The sequence below is a fragment of the Helianthus annuus genome, chromosome 15 (assembly GCF_002127325.2).
Source record: "Helianthus annuus cultivar XRQ/B chromosome 15, HanXRQr2.0-SUNRISE, whole genome shotgun sequence".
In the NCBI taxonomy this organism is placed as follows: Eukaryota; Viridiplantae; Streptophyta; class Magnoliopsida; order Asterales; family Asteraceae; genus Helianthus; species Helianthus annuus.
Window position 1 is genome coordinate 59466897 of NC_035447.2, and position 9280 is coordinate 59476176.

Consider the following 9280-nt stretch of genomic DNA (forward strand, 5'->3'; position numbering starts at 1 on the left):
TATGGCCTGCTAAAACTACATACAATACAAATTACTGATTGTTACTGATAATATTTCAAAATTTACAATCAATTTTGTAACACCCCTAAAAACATGAAGAATTAATATTATTGATATAAAAAAATAATAATAAAACTAGGGATATTTAACCTAATTATATCTATTATCAATGATGAAAGATCATGGAATTATAACTCATTTTATACACCTTAAAACTAGAGGGACCAAAATTTAACAAAATGGAAACTTGTTTTTACAACAAGTGATAAGGTTGAAAACACACACTTGGTGTGTTTTTCCTTTGGTCGATCAAACACAGGAAGAAACAGAGCTTCCTACAAAAACCCTAGCCTCACAAAAATCATCTCAAAAATCAAAGAAAGAAGTTGATTAAAGATCAATTTCAAGTCAATTAAGTGATTACTACACATAGAGAATTACAAGGTATGTATAATTCTGATTTTTGATGATAACTTGAATGGTTATGAATTCTCATAACTTAAATTCTTGAATAAAAGTTGATGTTATAGCATAACTGAGGTGATTATAAGTCTAGGAACAAGCCCAAGATAAAAATCTAGTGATTTTGGTGTCATAACTTATTGAATTGATGAACTATCGTAGGTGGGTTATGTGGGTTTTGTGTTAAACACTTGAATCATTGTGATAATTGATGATTTTTGATTGTGATGACGTAAGTACAAGTGTTGTTTATGGTATTATTGTCATATTAAGTATGAAATTGATGTTATGATATGGTTAACAAGTAAACCATAAACATGATAATTGTTTGATACGGATTTCGCCCTTAAGATGTTCGATAAAATGTCTAAATGAACTTGAAATAAGTGATAAATATGGAAGAGTCACTTAATCAATTTAGATAGACGTGTTATAGGTCGAATATGGAAATATGAATTCTAAGCAATATGTTCGAACTGGATTCAATAGGAAATTTGGGTGGATCGTCAAGTAGTCAAGGCGGAACGGATAGTTGTTTAAAAGGAAAGCTCTAAAGGTACGCGGCTCTACGCTTCGTAAAATTTTGCTAGTATCTTATGTTTAATTACTTGAATGATAAATGAATCGTTATGAAGTTTGGTTGATACTAAAACGGAGGATTCCGTTTGTATTAAGTATTAACCGATCAAAATAACAAGAGTATCGCGATAAGTAAAAACGTAGAAGTGGTGGATTCCACTATGATGTTCAAACGGGTCAAAATAACCAAAGTAGTAAAACTTTGGTGATATAAAGCGATGGATGTCGCTATGAAAGCTAAACGGGTCAATATGATGTCTTGGCGTAAACCGGGAAGGTTACATGATTAAAGACGTCGAAACGATGCCGGATTTTGAATTAATAAACATTATAGTCGTTAGCCGAGAAAGGATAATGCTGAATATAGGCCATAAACTCATTTGTGAGTATGACCAAAAGAAACGTGACTCCAAATATAGGATTCGTGTTAATTTAGTTTAACTTGTTATAGTTGAATGGGTCAAATAAATAACATACATATGAATATAATGAGTATCTAAACCTCATGGTTAAAGCCTTAGTAGTAGTAAATACCCAAATCGTATTGTTAGGGTAAAACAGATAGTTACTTTGAACAATTGATGTTTAAAATACAAGCGAGTCAAAATAACTTGAATTTATTATAAGCCGAGGGCTTAAATTTAAGAAAATTTGTTCCTTCATATGTTGGATTTTGATTCTATATGATAGAGGATCTAATTACGATTACGTAGGAAGAAACGGGACTCAAATTGGATCAATAATGAACGGGTTATGACCGTTTTCTTAAAAACTAGTTTGATTTGAATAAGTGCAGGTCAGGGAACAATTCTTTCTGTCGAAACCCCTTGCTCGCGTCACGCGACAGGGACCTTTGAAGGGGTCGCGGCCCGCGACCAGTGTCGCGTCACGCGACAGATCGATGCACATCCCGTCGTGTCGCGCGACGGGTTCTAAACTCGGCCAAACCTGCATGTTTTATTAGTTTGATGCTGAGAACTAGTTTTTTTTTCACATTACAAACTTAAAACTAATGTTTGTGGTCACTTTAATGTAGGTAACTATGAACAACTTTCGGATGATGATCAAATTGGCTAGAGGACCAAACACACCCGCATCAGCAAAGTTTCCGCTGCTATATTAATAGTTTCTTTTGAAACCAAACTTATGTAAAAATAAAATAATCATCTTTTGGAAGTTGTTTTTTTTTTTCAAGTTTGTTAAATACTAGTTGCATGGGTGAAATAAATATGCTCAACACATGATATAATATATCATATATTCTGTAAGGGTCTTACAAGTTGGTAATCAGAGCCTGGTTAAGACGAAGTGTGTTTGGTTCAAAGCTTGATCAAGACATCCGGTAAGAGTTACTTATAAATAAGTCTAGATTCAAAGATTCAAATGATGTAAAATATGTGAAAAGTGTATGGGAGGAGTGTATGAATACGCTCGAACCCGGGAAATACACTAAGTAAGAAAGGTAAGGCAAGATATGTACTTGACCAAACCGAAAAAGAAATAACACATTACTTGTGATTAAGTGTGTGTGATATAGATTTTCATATAACGAAATGGAAATGAATTAAATAGTTATTGATTAACTGTTATGGACGTTTCAGTTAAAGAAATGTCTGGAGTAACCGGAGATGATTCGACATCTCACTTGACTGAACAAATGAAAGTTAAGATTTCCGAGGAAGTCGGAAAGGCTTTAGAAAATAGTCTATCGCAGTTTATCGATAGATTACAAACCACAGTCGTGCCGGTGGTGGACGATATGATGACTGAATTGAAAGTCAGTATCTTACAACAAAGAGATGAAATGAGGATGTGAATCCAAGTCCCGTAAAGAAATTAAAGTTTAATAAAGCTCCCAAGAAATGAGTTACAAAAAGGGGGGTTACATAAGTGTAAAATATGTGGAAAAATTCACAAGGGAAAATGCTATAAGCCGGGACATAAGAAGTCTAAATGTCCAGAGCGGCTTGGAACCAAAGAAACAACTGACACAAAGTCTAATGCCCAAAAATCAAGGGCAAGGTCGTTCCACATGATAGCCACAGAGGCTAAAACTGAACCTGATGTTGTTTCAGGTATATTCTTATAAATTTAATTTCAGTGCGAATTAAATGATTACGGGTGCAAATAAATCTTTTGTTTCACATCGATTTATTCAACACCCTACATTCATGTTAACGAAATTACCTATGCTTTAAGAAGTAGAAATAGGTAATAATAAAAAGCTTTTTTGGTTATGATATGTGTTGAAACTGCAAATTGAGTATTAACGATGAAGATTAATTCATCGATCTAATTCCCACGTTAATGGGAGAAATCCATGTGGTAATCGGGATATATAGACTAGCTCGATATCACGTATAAGTAACATAAAACCGTAAGGAGATATAACTAATGTCTCCGAGCGGAAAGCATGTTAATATTTATGGGAAGAAAAGTTGCAGTTCCCTAATTTCTTTATTTATTGAAGCTTAGAAGCTTTTCCAACATGGATGTAAGACGTATATGGCTTACATACATGATTCAACTAAAAAGTTTTTAGAAAATTTAGATATATTAGTCGTACAAGTGTAGAGGAAGTTTTTCCCGGAAAATCTACCGGGGATACCACCTGAAAACGAGGTGGAGTTTGGCATCGAATTAGCTTCCGGGCGCGACACCGGTAGCCAAGGCTCCTTATCGATTGAGCCATCGGAACTACAAGAATTGTTATCACAATTGCAAGATCTTCTCGATGCAAGACTTATACGGCCGAGTGTTTCGCCGTGGGGAGCGCCGGTATTATTCATAAAGGAGAAAGACGGAAGCATGTGAATTTGTATTGATTACCGGACGTTAAATAAACTAACGGTAAAGAATCGATAATCACTTCCAAGGAATTACGATTTAATTAACCAGATATGAGGCTCAAGTTGGTCTTCAAAGATTGATTTAGGGTCTGGTTATCATCAGTTAATGGTGAAAGATAAATACATACTGAAAATGGTGTTTCGAACACGTTATGTACATTACGAATTCTTAGTAATGTCTTTCGGATTAACAAATACTACTACGGCTTTCATGGACTTCATGAACCGCGTCTGCAAACCGATGCTAGATAAGTCAGTGATAGTATTCATTGACGATATTCTCGTGTATTCGAGGAGCGAAACGGATCACGAGTGTTATTTGCGTGAAAGACTTCACGAGAAGTTTTCAAAATGTGCCTTTCGGCTACGTGAAGTACAATTTCTAGGATATGTTATCAGTGTCGGTGGATCCGTCCAAAATAGAAGCTGTGTCTAAATGGAAACCTCTGAAGAATTCATCAGAGGTTAGGAGTTTCCTAAGTCCTACAGGTTATTACTAGAGATTTATACAAGATATCTCCAAAATCACAACGCCATTAACCAAATTGAACAATAAAAAAATAATAAATAAATAAATAGAGAAAATAGAGAAAATCTTATGGGGAAGCGCATAAGAAGATGCCTTTCGAATACCTAAAGAAAAGTTGACCAGTGCTCCGGTATTAACGTTACTAGATGGGCTGAAGACGTGGTCATCTATTCTGACGCATCCCAGCTTAGTCTCGGGTGTGTACTTATGCAACAAGAAAAAGTAATTGCGTATGCTTCAAGATAATTAAAGATTCATGAAAAGAATTATTCGACACATGATCTTGAATTGACGGTAATGATTTTTGCCTTAAAGATATGAAGGCATTACCAGTATGGTGTGAAATGTACAATTTTCACTAACCATAAAAGTCTCAAGTACTTCTTTGATCAAAAGGAGTAGAATATGAGACAAAGACGTTGGTTAGAGACAATGAAAGAATTGTGGGCCAGCTCCAAGACTTGAAAGAATATAGTAATGAATGGAAAGCCCGTTTTGATCGAATCTGGGTTCCAACCACATCTAATGTTAAAACTCTTATTTTTAATAAAGCCCACAAAGTTCCGTTATTCTATTCATCCGGGAGCTAAAAAAATGTACCAAGATTTGAAACAAAATTATTGGTGGCCCGGAATGAAGCGAGACATTATTAAATATGTAGAAAAATGCTTAACTTGTTTACAAGTAAAAGCATAACACCAGAAGTCTTATAGTAAACTTCAACTGTTGGACATTCTAGTGTGGAAATAGGAGCACATCACTATGGATCTGTTAACTAAACTACCAAGAACAACACGTGGATTAGATGCCATATGGGTAGTAGTAGATAGATTAACCAAGAATGCTCATTTTATTCCGATTCGCGAGAAATACACTTTTGATAAAGATACACAATACACGAATGAAATTATATCTCGCCATGGAGTACCGGTGTCTATCGTATCGGATAGAGATACACGGTTCACTTCAAACTTTTGGCGCTATTTCCAAGAGCAGATGGATACTAAGCTGTTCATTAGTACCCCATATCATTCGCAGACCGATGGGCCAAGCGAATATCGACAAAATGCTTTACGGCAGAAAATTGCCGAATCCCTATAATAGCTATCATTCCAGTATTGGAATGGCTCCGAACAAAATGCTTTACGATAGAAAAATGCTGAATCCCGGTGTGTTGGAATGAAGTGGGTCCGCGAGAGTTAGTCACAAAGATGTAGTCAGGATCACTAATGAAAGGATTGAGGTGATCCGGGCTCATTTAAAAGCTGCTGAAGATCAACAAAAGTCCTACGCGGTTAAAAGACGAAGACAAATCGAGTTTCAGGTTGGTGATATAGTTACATTAAAATTGTGGAACGTTTAGGTAAGGTAACTTACCGATTCGAATTGCTAGAAGAATTGAATGATATACACAGCGCTTTCCATGATTCACTTTTGCGAAAGTGCTTAGCTAATAAAACAGCTTATATACACTAAGACGACATTAAAGTAGACGATAAACTGAACTAGGTCGTAAAGCCTATCGCAATTCATGATCGAAAGGTTAAAAGCTTAAGGAATAAAGAAATCGATCAAGTAAAAGTCAAATGGGAACATCGGAAGGGATCAGACACCATTTGGGAGTCCGAAGAAGAGATGAGACGCTTATACCCTTCCTTATTTGGTACGTATTACGATTTCGAGGACGAAATCCTCTTTAAGGGGGTAGACTTGTAACACCCATAAAAACATGAAGAATTAATATTATTGATATAAAAAAATAATAATAAAACTAGGGATATTTAACCTAGTTAAATATCTATTATCAATGATGAAAGATCATGGAATTATAACTCATTCTATACATCTTAAAACTAGAGGGACCAAAATTTAACAAATTGGAAACTTGTTTTTATAACAAGTGATAAGGTTGAAAACACACACTTGGTGTGTTTTTCCTCTGGTCGATCAAACACAGGAAGAAACAGAGCTTCCTACAAAAACCCTAGCCTCACAAAAATCATCTCAAAAATCAAAGAAAGAAGTTGATTAAAGATCAATTTCAAGTCAATTAAGTGATTACTACACATAGAGAATCACAAGGTATGTATAATTCTGATTTTTGATGATAACTTGAATGGTTATGAATTCTCATAACTTAAATTCTTGAATAAAAGTTGATGTTATAGCATAATTGAGGTGATTATAAGTCTAGGAACAAGCCCTAGATAAAAATCTAGTGATTTTGGTGTCATAACTTATTGAATTGATGAACTACCATAGGTGGGTTATGTGGGTTTTGTGATAAACACTTGAATCATTGTGATAATTGATGATTTTTGATTGTGATGATGTAAGTACAAGTGTTGTTTATGGTATTATTGTCATATTAAGTATGAAATTGATGTTATGATATGGTTAACTAGTAAACCGTAAACATGATAATAGTTTGATACGGATTTCGCCCTTAAGATGTTCGAAAAAAATGTCTAAATGAACTTGAAATAAGTGATAAATATGGAAGAGTCACTTAATCGATTTAGATAGACGTGTTATAGGTCGAATATGGAAATATGAATTCTAAGCAATATGTTCGAATTGGATTCTATAGGAAATTTGGGTGGATCGTCAAGTAGTCAAGGTGGAATGGATAGTTGTTTGAAAGGAAAGGTCTAAAGGTACGCGACTCTACGCTTCGTAAAATTTTGCTAGTATCTTATGTTTAATTACTTGAAATATAAATGAATCGTTATGAAGTTTGGTTGATACTAAAATGGAGGATTCCGTTTGTATTAACCGATCGAAATAACAAGAGTATCGCGATAAGTAAAAACGTAGAAGTGGTGGATTCCACTATGATGTTCGAACGGGTCAAAAGGACTCTAATTATACATGTTTGGTTTGATAAAAGTGACGGTTTTCACTAACAAACTAAACGGGTCAAAATAACCAAAGTAGTAAAACTTTGGTGATATAAAGCGATGGATGTCGCTATGAAAGCTAAACGGGTCAATATGATGTCTTGGTGTAAACCAGGAAGGTTACATGATTAAAGATGTCGAAACGATGCCGGATTTTAAATTAATAAACATTATAGTCGTTAGCCGAGAAAAGATAACGCTGAATATAGGTCATAAACTCATTTGTGAGTACGACCAAAAGAAACATAACTCCAAATATAGGATTCATGTTAATTTAGTTTAACTTGTTATAGTTGAATGGGTCGAATAAATAGCATACATATGAATATAATGAGTATCTAAATCTTATGGTTAAAGCCTTAGTAGTAATAAATACCCAAATCGTATTGTTAGGGTAAAACGGATAGTTACTTTGATTAATTGATGTTTAAAATACAAGCGGGTCAAAAGAACTTGAATTTATTATAAGCCGAGGGCTTAAATTTAAGAAAAATTGTTCCTTCATATGTTGGATTTTGATTCTATATGATAGAGGATCTAATTACGATTACGTTGGAAGAAACGGGACTCAAATCGGATCAATAATGAACGGGTTATGACCGTTTTCGTAAAAACTAGTTTGATTTGAATAAGTGCAGGTCAGGGAACAATTCTTTCTGTTGAAACCCCTTGCTCGCGTCACATGACAAGGACCATTGAAGGGGTCGCGGCCCGCGACCAGTGTCACGTCACGCGATAGATCGATGCACATCCCGTCGCGTGACTAGTTTTTTTGCACATTACAAACCTGCATGTTTTATTAGTTTGATGCTGAGAACTAGTTTTTTTTTTCACATTACAAACTTAAAACTAATGTTTCTGGTCACTTTAATGTAGGTAACTATGAACAACTTTCGGATGATGATCAAGTTGGCTAGAGGACCAAACACACCCGCATCAGCAAAGTTTCTGCTTCTATATTAATAGTTTCTTTTGAAACCAAACTTTTGTAAAAATAAAATAATCATCTTTTGGAAGTTGTTTTTTTCAGTTTGCTAAATACTAGTTGCATGTTTTGATAAACATGGCATGGGTGAAATAAATATGCTCAACACATGATATAAAATATCATATATTCTGTAAGGGTCTTACAAATTTAAAAAACTATTCTAGGCTGAACACGACGCACAAAAAAAAGCACATCAATTGCAGCTTGAAGTTCAGCATGCCATTCGCATAGCCTCCAAACACGCTCGGTTAGTTCATCTAACTTTTACATCACCAAACGATCGGACTCTATCAATTCTTCAAGAACAGCTGCAAGACGGTCAAGTAGGGGTGTCTTGTCATTAGAGTTTGACATTTTTTAACCAATCAATCAAAAAACAAATTAGCATACACTTAATAATAAATAAACAAAGGATAAAATAGTTTAAACGTATTGAAACAAATTCTTAAATAGGCTCAAAAAGTTGGTAATAACAGGCTGCTTTTGTAAAGCCACCACAGTTTTACAACACCATACTTTGAACATCATAGCCAATGGACACGTCAACCCACAATAACCATGTCATTAAACATACGTATTTGTATTATCAAACCGCAACAATCAACACTCAATAACTAAACATGGTTACGAGATACATCGCCACACCAATTGTCCACTAACCAAACAAACCTTGGAATACCGACCAAGGAAAACCACTCACAAAGCCAAATGCACAAACACAACATACACACTTAACCAATGGTCTTTGTTGGATGTTTTAGATAGATAAGCTGAAAGCTTCAAAGGGAAGCCAAAACCAACACTTAAATACCCCCAAAAGAAAACAACTTGCAAAGCCAAACATACAACCATGAGAAGCATAATAAAGCACTAATGCATGAGGTGCAACTAGCAGAACATAAGTATGTTGCACACTGATAATGCATAAATAAACAAATATACAAACAGGAAACTGTTCCAAAAAGCCAAAGTT

General features: G+C 34.8%; 1 long non-coding RNA gene across 2 annotated transcripts; it reads left to right on the forward strand.

Annotated features, from left to right (window-relative positions):
• Positions 1-309: 309 nt before the first annotated feature.
• Positions 310-8400, forward strand: LOC110909745. 2 transcript variants are annotated; one of them, XR_002575592.1, is made up of 4 exons: positions 310-444; positions 952-1018; positions 7010-7076; positions 8196-8400. It is a non-coding gene; the product is annotated as an uncharacterized LOC110909745 (long non-coding RNA). The 2 variants fall into 2 exon arrangements; XR_002575591.1 differs by lacking the exons at positions 310-444; positions 952-1018 and adding an exon at positions 6363-6501.
• Positions 8401-9280: the final 880 nt, after the last annotated feature.